At 45.3% G+C, this 12,304-nt stretch overlaps 1 protein-coding gene across 2 annotated transcripts in view; it reads left to right on the plus strand.

The window, feature by feature from the left end:
• The window catches only part of smyd3 (SET and MYND domain containing 3), a 921,006-nt gene that overhangs the window by 592,168 nt on the left and 316,534 nt on the right, over positions 1-12,304 (plus strand). The window lies entirely within an intron of this gene.

Genomic DNA, 12,304 nt, shown 5'->3' on the forward strand with positions numbered 1-12,304 from the left:
CCATGCGCTGAAATAATAATCCGCATTTTGCTGGCACTTAAACGCTCAATAATTTCTTCATGCCGCCCACAGTTGCAGGCGAAAGACTTAATGTTTTTGGGTTTGGATTGATTGTTTCCTTTGATAACGCTCCCTGGGTGTTTATTTGTAAGGGACTTATAGGCTACTAACTGGAATTAATTTTCTGCCAGAAGTGCATAAAATGCTGGGATGTCAACAGATCACTTGGAGGGGGAAACTGGTACTGTTTCTCAAAAGGATTCACTGTGGAACATGATGTGCAATTTTTTTGGGGCAGGGGTGGTGGGTTTAGCTAGCTGATGCTTGCTGGTAGAATGTTGTTTGAGCTGAGATACGTTTTCGAAATTAGAGTGTGAATGGAACAATGTTACATTATCTCATTTCAGGATAAAATGATGTAAACCCCGTCTATGATGAATGGGTGTAAAGGAAAGCGACTTTATTGCAATATTAGTCAGCCCATTAAAGTTGATAATTATTTCTTTGAGTAATCCAAAGTATCTTTATGCCTTCTTTATTAAAATGGTTGCGAATATGCATAGTATTAATGTTATCGCATCTGTCATTTTTACCGGTGTCCAACTGTGATTTAAGTTAGGCTTGCAGGACACTCAATGCCTCAAAATTAATTTGTTATGAAGTAGAACATATTGGCAGAGCCTGTATACTGCCTTTATGTCCCAATAAACTACATTAGCAAAGAAGGATTACAATTTTCATAGAATCTGCTAATTGTTGGTTTCTTACCTTTGGTTCTTGATTTTTTTATTATGGACATGGGACCTGCAAGTCTTTTGTCATTCTAATCCTATCAGTTTGCCTTCTACTGTTCTGGTCGTTGCAGGATATTACCATAATGGAGTAGCTGACGAATCATATCATAGTAATTAATCTCTTAACAATTAACCTGCAACAGACCCAGATGTGACACGAGGAAAGCCCCTATTTTCTAAGGGCAGCAGGATTAAGCTAGTCATCATTGGCATAAAAATAGCAGGGACGTTGTTGAGACTATAATGAGGGAGTCTCACAGCTTTCAATTCTCACTCTGCGTAAACTTCCTTCATCCCCCAGTCATTCACTGCAAAGACTAATCTCGTGGCAGCCCTCTGCCATCTCCTTTCAATATCCCACTTCCAATTTGTAAACTGCTTGTCTAATTGAGTTGGGTAATTTTTCTTAAGCCCGTTGCTTGACCTTGAGGTGTTTATTTCTGCTGCAGGCCTTCACTCTGGACATTTCAGGCAGTTGTAAAATGCAAAATCTAAGCAAAATTTGCAGCGAGTTGTTAAATGTGGAGGGTGTCTTTCACCTACCAAAGGCTTAATTCGGGCCTCGATTGCCTCCATCTCATAGACGCTACCAAAAAAGTGAAAAGGGGAGACGGTCACTTATATGCAACAGCTTTTTAAATCAACATCAACCCGACAGTCAATGCACGTGGTGGAGGAAGCTGAGCAGATGCAAATTCTTCATCATGAGACATAGGGAGGGAATTTCCCAGCATCCAGCTTGGCAGCCGCCATTGTTGGGGGTGAAGGAAAGGGAACGCTTGCGTGACCAGAACTCGAACAGAGTGCTGGTGGGTGGTTGTAGGGCTGGAGAGGGTTTCGTGGTTGCAAGGAGAGATTGAAAGAAAGGACTAGCAGCTCACCAACTCAAGAGGCACTTTTTATGACGTTGTTTAATGCAGGAAATGTGGCAGCCAATTGTCGCACAGCATAAACGGTGATGAGGGATTGAATTGAAACGACGCTCGGCAGAAGGGTTGGGAATCAGGCGACATAGATTTAAGGTGAATGGCAAAAGAACAAAAGGCAACTTGTAGAAACGCAGTGACTGATTAGAATCTGGAATGCACTGCCTGAGAGCGAGGTGGAGGCAGATTCAATTATGGCTTTCCAAAGAGAATTGGATAATAATCTGAAGAGAAACAAGTTTGCAGGGCTACAGGGGAAGTGGGACTTGCTGAAGTCCCGCCCACTGAGAGCTACCAGCCAATCAAAGGCCAGCAGCTCCTCATTGCTCAGTAGTGCCACTGGGGAGGTGGTGTCTGCTGCCAGTACTATACCTGCTCGAGGAGGCCTTGGATTGAGGAGGCAAGCAGGCACAGGTGAGTGATGGGGGGAGGGAGGGTTGTGGGGTGGGGGTCACATGGGAGGGGTGATGAGGGGGTTCAGTAGCAAGAGCTGGGCGGTGGCTCCCAGCGATGCCCCCTTCCCATTGCTGGGTCCCTCAATCAATCAGGCACTGAGTGTCTTTGAATGAGGGACTCCACCACTCCCCCCTCAAACCCCACCACCAGGAGCCTACAAGCAACATTGACAGTGCTGTTTTTGGGGCTCCTTGCATGGGGAGTCCCCTGTCCACTCTGGGTTAATGGCAGTGGTATGGAGGCCCTTAAGTGGGCATTAGTTGCCTCAAATGGAGGCAGGGTGGTAAAGCTGTCCATGTGACTTCCCGCCACAGACTTAATCGGGGCAATGGTGGGAAGGCAGCCGTGTCCCATCCACTACCCTCCTGCCCAATTAAATGCACCCGCCCCCAAACTCCCCACAGGCGAGGGCATTTAATTCCGCCCTAAGAGCCCATGGTAGGGGACTCTAGTAGTTCATCCAGGTAGTGAGTTTTCAGGAAGTCACAAAGACGAGGGTCTGCCCTCCCAGTGGTCAGTTTGTGTAGATCCAACAGACCCTGGTTCACATTCTTCTCCACCCGCTGAACCCTCTGCGTTGCCTCCAGAAGATAGCCCCACTCGCCCTGTTGTGAATGTCCTAAAAGACGATTCAATCTCCATGTTTATTCTGGAATTTCAGCAGCTTCTTAGCAGGTTAAACAGGAGGTATCGGCGTGAATGAGAGAGAATGTTTGGATTCCGCACCACAAGGGGAAGGTTTAAGTGACATAAATGATGCAGCAGATTAATAGCATCCGGGTCCAACATGCTTATGTCCTCCTCCAGTGCACAATCAGTGTCGGTCTGGAAAATGTGTTTGCTTAGCCTCTCGCTTGAAAATGGCCACAGCTGCCCCTGGTGGGGGCATTGAGGAAATAAAGGAATTCAGAGGAGGGGAAAGAGCGGCTAAACAAATCCATGTTTAAGAGGCTTTCGAATGCAGGGAGAGAGTTAGCGAGACAAAGTGGCTTTTCAAAGGAGTTTGTGGAAGGCCGGGTATCATTGTTGAGTGGGCCATTCATCTTAATCTTTTTCGCTTATTTCCCTGTACTTGAGGTTAAGGTGTAACTTGAAGGAAATGACTGATGATGCATTAACTGCATTGGACCCAGTTCATTCCATAGACGAGTTATTCTTTGTTTGCCGAGAGGTTTTTCTTCTTAACTGTGGTTTGGTTTTTGTTTTCCAGTTTTGAAATTATTCCATCTCCAGTTCTGTTTTCAGAATTTAACGTGGGATTAGCAACTTCACATCATTAACTTCTCTTATTGTAAAGGTTTGGATCTATATCCTTTCTCAAATATATGTTATTCCATACATCTCTTTTCCAGAAGAGTTTTTGAATCCAGTGACTAACTCTATTAATCACTGTCCTGTGTACCCCTTCTAGTGCAGTCATGCCCTTTTGGGGTATAGTGACCAGAATGTGTACAATATTCCATGAGTTCTCTAATGAGTTGTGAGAGTAAACACCCCTTGATTATGATGGGTATACAGCCTGGACCAATGCCTCTGCTGTTGGCTCTTGGCATTACACATTAGAAGCATTTCATTGGTTATAAAGCGCTTTGGGATAGCCTGAGAATACGTGAGAGGCGCTACACAAATGCAATCGCACTAACATTGGCGCAGCACAATTTTAATGCATCTATCAATGCATAATGCAACTCGCCTTTGCCTAAATAATTTTAGCCAGTGCCAGCCTCCACAGGTACTTCCCATTGAATGAAATGTCAGTAATATGAGTGGTTAATCTCCAGATTTGCAATGAATAATGGAGGACTATTCTGCAACCCCATCACTCATTGGTGACTGTGCCTCCAGCTGCCTGACTCCTGGGGCTGAATTTTCCCCCCGTCGGGGGGGGGAAGTTGAAGGGCGGGCACGTACAGGCGTGCTTCCGATCGGTGCCCGTGATCGGAGGTGCGCTGCCATTTTACGTGGGTGGACCAATTAAGGCCTGCCCAGCATGACATCTGCAGGGAAGTGCCAAGTGCTCCCTGTGCGGGCAGGGGGAATCCCAAAATCGGGAGTGTGCTCTTTCGTGCATGTACATGAAAGAGTGCACTCATCTCCCTGAGGCTAAGTGCAGCCTCAGGGAGATCGGCTGTAAATGTAAAAAAGATCAAAATAGAAAAATAAAAATTCCATTACATGTCCCCTCATGTGACAATGCCACATGAGTTGGGACATGTCCATAATTTTTACACAATCTTTATTAAAATTTTTTAAAGCCTACATGAAACCTCATCCCGCCCGTGGATGAGGTTTCATGCTTTTTCTACTTCCCGCCGGGGCTCCTGGCCTGCTTGCTAACCTTAAGATTGGACGGGCAGGTTCTTTAATTACTTAATTGACCCTGTCAATGGCCTCAATTGGCCATTGACAGGTCAGCGGGAGCACAGCTGATTTTGCTGCGCTGTTGCCTTCCTGAAAATTTAATGGGGCGCGGTGACTTCGGGGGTTCCCGCTGCCATTACCCTGTGTCATTTTACCTGTCAGTGAGAGGGCTCTGCCCCCACTCGCCGACTCACAAAATTCTGCCCCTAAGCTCTGGAATTCCCTCCCTGAACCGCCTTGCCTCTCAACCCCTCTTCCCTCCTTTATGAAGCTGCTCAAAACCTACCTCCCTGACTTCCTGAATATTGCCTCATGTCTTGTTTTATAATATCCTTGTGAAGCGTCTTGGAGATGTTTTATTTTGTTAAAGGTGCTGTCTAAGTACAAGCAAAATACTGCAGATGCTGGAGATCTGAGATAAAAACAGAAAATGCTGGAAGACCTCAGCAGGTCTGGCAGCATCTGTGGAGAGAGAAACAAGAGTTAACGTTTCGAGTCTGTATAACTCTTCTTTGGAGCTTTGAAGAGGAATCATACGGACTCGAAACGTTAACTCTTGTTTCTCTCTCCACAGATGCTGCCAGACCTGCTGAGTTTTCCCAGCGTTTCCTGTTTTTATTGCTGTATAAATACAAGTTGTTGCTAGTGTGTGGAATTCTGTTTAACTGGATATTAAGTGTGAGCTGCCTCCAGTTTTTAATGCGCTGGCATGCTATTGTCTTGCCAATTTCCCTTTTGAAAACGTGTGGTACTTCGTTAAACGATCCACGGAAATCCAGGGGGAGAATTTTCTCCCTGCTGGGCAGGCGCTGCCAGCGATTGGCTGTGCGCCGCCATTTTACGTGGGTGGGCCAATTAAGGCCCGCCCAGCGTGACGCACACCCGGAAACGCTCAGCGCTCCCTGTGCGGGCGGTGGGGGGGGGGGGGGGGGGGGGGGGTGTGGAGGAGGAGGAGGGAGAGTCGGAGCCTGTGCTCTTTTGCACATGCGCGCAAAAGAACGCAGAAATCCCCCCCTTGAGACACGGAGCTGCCTCAGGGAGATTAAGAAAAATCCTAAAGATGTGAAAAATAAAAAATAAAATTATTCAGACATGTCCCCTCATGTGACATTCTCACAAGAGCTGGGAACATGTTTATGAGTTTTCATGAAAAATGTTATTAAATTTATAAACCTTTCACGAAGCCTCATCCCAGCCGTGGATGAGGTTCCATGAAAAATGCGAAGGCCGCCTGGGCTCTTCACCTGGCCCCCTCCCCCCGCCAACCTTAAGGTCGGACAGGCGGCCCTGTCCAATTGTTTAATTGACGTGTTAATGGCCTTAACCGGGCTTTGACAGTTCGGCTGGTGCGCGCCCGCTGAACTGAAGGTTGGAATGACGCGGGGTGAGGTGAAGACACACGCCCGATGTCACTGCGCGTCGTTTTACCCGTCAGCGAGTGGGGCCCATCCCTGCCCTCCGAGTGGAAGATTCTGCCCCAGATGTAGACAATATTCATGCAACCTTCCCTCAATCTCCCAACCTGGTGACATTCTATAGATAACTGTAGAAATTTGGCCCATCATATCTATATTGGCTGTTTGCTGGAGTAATGGAAAACAAGAAGAAATCCCCATTCTCTCTCTCTCTCTGATTATATTATCCTCTGCCTTAAATGTTGATCTATGCTTCCCATGTAATGTGCTGTGCTTTTTACCTTAGCCACTCCTTCTAGCAAAGCACTCTGTGCAAAACTCGCAGCGTAAAGGAAGATTAGGGGCATTAGAGTAAAACCATAGGGCCTATATGCTTATCTCCACACACCTCTCCCCACCATATATGAAGGGGAGATGAGGTAAGGGAGTTGAACGGAGGTTTTCCCACTCCAAATTTAACTTTGTTCTGTGGTGAGGCTGTGTCCCAAGTCTACCCGTGAGTCGGGTCCTCCAATAGTAGCAACTGAGGTTCGAGAGGCCCAGAATTCCCTCGAGTTTGGTGAATTATAGGCATCCTTGGCTTCTCCCCTTCACAGGATCCCTGCTATGTGTCTATTGAGATTCTTAAACTGTTGGATCCCATATGGAACAGATAAAAGAGCTTGAACAGCACATCTATCATAATATTGCATTTTCCCCAGGAATGATATTGGTGAACGAGTCCATCTGTTGCACACACTGAGGGTTGAAAGTGTAAGGGTTACTGTTATATCCTGAAACCGGTTGATGTAAAAAGGGTTTGGATTCCGATGTTTGGGTAAGGGGAAGGCTCTGTATTTTGATGTTATGAATTTGGTAACTTGAGTGATGGCCCAATCCCTTGATGAGTCGGAGGATGACAGGTACTGTAGTAGTGGTGGTTGTCACACACTGTGATGTCATTTTGTGTTTACAACAGTGGCTACACTTGAAAAATTGCCTATCAAGCACTTTGGGATGTCCCAAGGCTGCGAAAGGCGCTATCTAAATGCAAATCTGTCCTTTGGTTTAGTCCACCAGCCTGTACACTGGTGGAGCTAATTAGCTTGAAGCTACCTTCTTGGTCAGTGAACTCTGATTGCATCCTGCAGAATGTGTCCACGTATTTTTTTAAACCACTTATCAAGACGATCTTACCAGTCTGCAGTCCCTGAGATCAATTCTATGATATAGGTCACCTTCAGGTCTTTGGCAATAATCGCCGAGAGTGGCAAAATTCAATCAGCTTTAAAAGAAGTGCTGACGGAGACTGGTAGTGCTGGCAGGAAGAGTGACCGGGTCAGTTGCTGGAAGAGGCACCAGAGAAATGGTCAGTGAGTTGATCACCCAGGACGAGCTCCAGCACATGGGGACGCAGGCAATCGGTAAACAATTGGTTACTGCAACATTGCCAATTGTTATAGTCGAAAGAAGTGCTCAGTAAAAAAGATTGCCACATATGGTGCAAAGCACAGTCATTGTGTCTGTCATTATTAATCTGTCATTATTAAAAGCAGGGGGCCTGGCTCTGAAAATCTGGGGATCATACAGGTCCAAGACCCACCCCAGAATTTTGAACACGAGATCTAGGCTGACGCTGCAGTGCAGTATCGAGGGAGTGCCGCACTGTTGGAGATGCCGTATTTTGTCTGTCCCTCAAAGATCTCATGGCATTGTTTTGTCATAGAGTCTTCCCAAATGTCCTGTCCAACATTTATCCCTCAATTAGGTAACGTCACTAAAAATTATCACCTGGTCATTATCACATGGCTGTTTGTGGGAGCTTGCTGTGAACAAATTGGCTGCCACATTTGCTACATTACAACAGTGACTGCACTTCAAAAGTACCTCACTGTCTATAAAGTGCTTTGAGATGTCTTGAGCTCATGAAAGGTGCTAAATAAATGCAAGTCTTTCCTTTTTTTTCCTTCTACTCCAATTGCTGCTCAAATATTAGAGATGTCAGTGTATTAATAAAATAGATTCCATAAATTTGCTGCTGCACATAGCTTCCTGCTCTCCACCACTGGGGTACAACTCTCATTGTTGCTGAATGACTGAAGGTCTTTCAGTGCTTAAATTAACACTTTTAAGAGTGATTTCTCATTAGCCAGGCTTTCGGTTGCAAGAGTATTAAACTACTGCCTGAACTCACCTGTCGGGAGTGGGGGGGAAAAGGTCGTCATCAGAATTTAAGGCTGTTCTCCATTTTAATAAAAATTCTCAGTGACAAGTTAGCAAATAATACAAAGTGGAAAGGATTTTGGAATTCAGTCCCTATCTCAGCCTCGCCTTTCCACCCTCCCCTCCCCTTTACAGCTGTGAGATGCCTAAATGAACATTATCATCCATGTTGCTCTTGTGCATGAGATTCCAAGTCAAAACGCTCACAACCGGTTGCCCATTGTAAACTGATTCCTGTTCCAGCCTTTGGTAAATGGCCCTTGAGAAGTTGTGAGAAATTTGCGGCAAAATTGTCTTCATTAAAAGGCAGATTGATTAAAAAATATATACATACAATTGGACGTGTTCAATAACCAAGAGCACAGCAGGAAAAGTGAGACAGAATTTCTCCCAGTCTACAGTTGCAGATTTCTTCCCCTGTGTATTAGTGGGTCATCCATATGTATAACATCACATTGGTAGTCATGCTGCATCCTGTCTCTTTCAGAGCAATAGCCAGCACCTGCACTTAATTCTCATTTAAATGTCACTCAACTGCATGTGCCTTATGCAAGCCAAGTGTGGGATGACCTGGGATGTGCATTATACAATGATGGGACATGTGGTGTACAAATTGAAGAGTGCCTAGGGGGTAAGGCATGCTACTGGACTGGTAATCCAAAGACCCAGACCAATGATCCAGAGACATGAGTTCAAATCCCACCTTGGTTACTGGGGAATTGAAATTTAGTTAATGAATAAACCTGGAATAAAAAGTGAATATCGGTTATGGTATCCATGAAACTATCAGCTTGACATGAAAACCTATCTGGTTCACTAGCGTCCTTTAGAGAAGGATATCTGCCATCCTTTCCCAACGTATGCACGACTTCAGACCTACATCAATGTGGTTAACTCCTAACTACCCTCTGAAATAGCCTAGCAAGCACTGGGTTAGATCTAATCAGTGATGAGCTTCAGCACACAGACTGCATGCAGTGGTTTTTGTCGAGGTTCATCCCGAGCAGCTCCGTGACGCAGGATTCTGTGCTTCATGGGCTGTTCCCAGGAAGGCACAATGAGACAATGGAGGACCATCAGCTCAGCACAAGATGCTCTTTGGTCTGACTGCAACTCGTTGGTCTTCCAGTGCAAAACGACTTGAGTGCTGCATCCTGGCACTTTCCAAGGTCCAGGACTATGTGCTGAGGGACGCACTGAAGCTTGGGGCAGCCCCTGCAAAAACTCAATCGGGAAAGGCCCTAGCCTGAGGCCCTAGTTCGAAGCTATGAAACTCCTCGAGCTGTATGTTTGATATGAAATGAATATTGTATGTATAACCTGTAACTGCTAGCACACTGAGGCACCTCAAAGTGCCACATAGCATATGGAAAAAAACGATCTGGTTTGCACTTTATCTAACAGTGTAAAGTACTTTTACAAATTTTCTGAACAAAGTATATTCTTGGAAAGAGTAGACTGCAGCGGTTCAAGAAGGCAGGTCAACATCACCTTCTCAAAGGCAATAAGGGATGGGCAGTAAATGCTGGGCCCAGCCAGTGACACCCACTTCCCGTGAATGAATTTTTAAAAATCCCAGCAGCAAGATTCGTTTTTAAAAGAAAACCCTTCAGTGCTTTAACAAATGTCAAATTATTCTAACAATGCTTCTGGGAAGTAACCAGGTCAAATTATCACCTTTCTGTTCCATCGCCTTCCAATTCTGTTGGTTTGTTAAAAGCGCAGGCACTTAGCTCTGACACCCGCTTCAACGGCTCCCTGAGACTCCTGAAAGATCATGAAAGAAATAATGAGAATGCCACTTATTTCATTTATAAACGTTATGCATAAATGCAGTGTGCATTTTTCAGTTGTAACTTGTTGGGGGTTTGGTGCTGGATGGGGGTGGAGGTGGAGTAGGGGGGTGGGGTCAGGTCGAGTTATCGCTTTATGTGGATGGTTTTGCGAAGAGCCTGTTGAGAGTGTTGGGATGAAGCGTGGTGTGTTAGCACCGCCTCATAAGGCACCCGGTGCGGGTAGAGGCTTCAAAGCTCATTAGCTATTCCAAACAGCAGATTAAGTTGGCACAATCAAAACAGGCCAATTATAACATGACATTTCACCCTCGCTGAAGTGGATTGATTATGTCTCCATGCAGAGCGAGACTTATCGTTTGGAGAGGGCACAAAAAAAAACTCTCACCCGATATCCAATTGAGTGCTGAAATATCCTCCTCGAGTATATGTTGGAAAGGTACATGGCGTGCTAATCACAGTTTTCATTGATGAGAGGGAATTAATGATAGCCACTGTAATGAATTTTAAATAGTAGAAACTCTTACCATTTTCAGGGGTCTAATTAATCACTGAAACAGATAGTTAGTGTCATTACACGTGCCACCGAATTGTTTCCATGGTCATGCGTTTTCTTGCACTGCATAATTTGGTCCTGAGATGTAGCTGTAGCTAATGAACTAGGAATCGTCACAATATATAATTCAACTAATAGTAGCGAAGGTATTTTCAGCTTTTGCAGAGCGTTTCCGGTGACACCGATTAATGGTTAATTTTTTTTTTAGTATGTGTACATTTATATGCAGAGCAGATCCAGCTTACTTGACGCAGGAGAGGAACACGTCTGCAAGTTAATTCAGACCTTCAACTTATTAAGTACAGTCACGCTGAGATGAATCAAGGATGTCTAACAACATCCATTGAATCCCAGTCCCTCAGCATGCGCCCAGAAAAGATCCTGCTAAAATTAGTTTTTGTTCTTCCTCCTAGTGAAGAAGGTTTCATCACTGGCAGCAAAAACTGGACCAATTTCTATGGCATTTGGTGTAAAATGTTTTCAGAAAACTTAGAGCTGAAAGTCTTGTGTTTTTTTTTTAATCAGACTTGCATTTCTGTAGCACCTTTCACAACCACAGGATGTCCCAAATCACTTCATAGCCAATGAAGCACTTTTGAAGTGGAGTCACTGTGGTCAGGTAGGAAATGTGGCAGCCAATTGGTTGCACAGCAAGCTCCCGCAAGCAGCAATGTCAGAATGGTCAGACGATCTGTTTGAGAGACCAGAACTAGCAGTTTTAAAATAAGGGACCTCCCATTTAAGACAGGGATAAGAAGAATTTTTTTCTCTGAGGCTTGTGAATCTTTGGAACTCTCTTCCCCGGAGAATGGTGGAGGCGGGGTCCATGAATATTTTTAAGGCAGAGGTGGATTGACTTCCTTGTTAGTCAAGAATCTAAGGTTATCGGGAGTAGGCAGGAATGCGGAGTTGAGGGCACAGAGATAAGCCATGACCTTATTGAATGGCATAGCAGGCTCAAGGGGCCGAATGGCCTACCCCTCCTAATTCATATTTTCGAATGTTTTGTGTGTTTAGTGATGTTGTTTATGGGATAAATATTGATCCGGGCACTGGGGAGAATCCCCTTGCTCTTCTTCGAATAGTGCCATGGGATCTTTTATGCCCATCCTGAGAGGGCAGTTGGGGCTTCAGTTTAATGTCTCAGATTGAAAGACAGCATCTCTGACAGTCACTCCATCGCTGTGACATTGTAGTGTGAATCTCTATTTTGTGCTCAAGTCTTTGTTGCGAGGCTTGAACCCACAGCCACCTGGAAAAAACTCAGCAGGTCCAGCAGCATCGGCGGAGAAGAAAAGAGTCGAGGTTTCGAGTCCCCATGACCCTTCTGTTGAAGGGTCATGGCGACTCGAAACGTCGACTCTTTTCTTCTCCGCCGATGCTGCCAGACCTGCTGAGTTTTTCCAGGTAATTCTGTTTTTGTTTTGGATTTCCAGCATCCACAGTTTTTTTGTTTTGAACCCACAGCCGCCTGACTCAGAGGCGAGAGGGCCATCAGCTTAAACCAAGCTAACACAAAAGAGAGCTTTCAGTAAGGTTGATATTTTAAATTACGGGGTTCCTGAGGATTCTCCAAATGTCCGTCGTCGGGTGTCAGATGCACTGATCCGGGGATTCAGCTGCTTTCGAAGAAGATGCACACCGTTGAACCGCACAACATAATGGAGAACAAAAGCTAGTATTTTGCGTTTGAACTGTTCCCATTATCCTGTTCCGTACATCCGGGGTCCCAGTGGGCTTGAACACTGCAGGGCTCTCCGCATAGGGAAAGACGCGCTTGAGGAAGCAAGTGAAAGTGAAG

Source organism: Carcharodon carcharias, chromosome 2, assembly GCF_017639515.1.
Source record: "Carcharodon carcharias isolate sCarCar2 chromosome 2, sCarCar2.pri, whole genome shotgun sequence".
NCBI classification, from domain to species: domain Eukaryota; kingdom Metazoa; phylum Chordata; class Chondrichthyes; order Lamniformes; family Lamnidae; genus Carcharodon; species Carcharodon carcharias.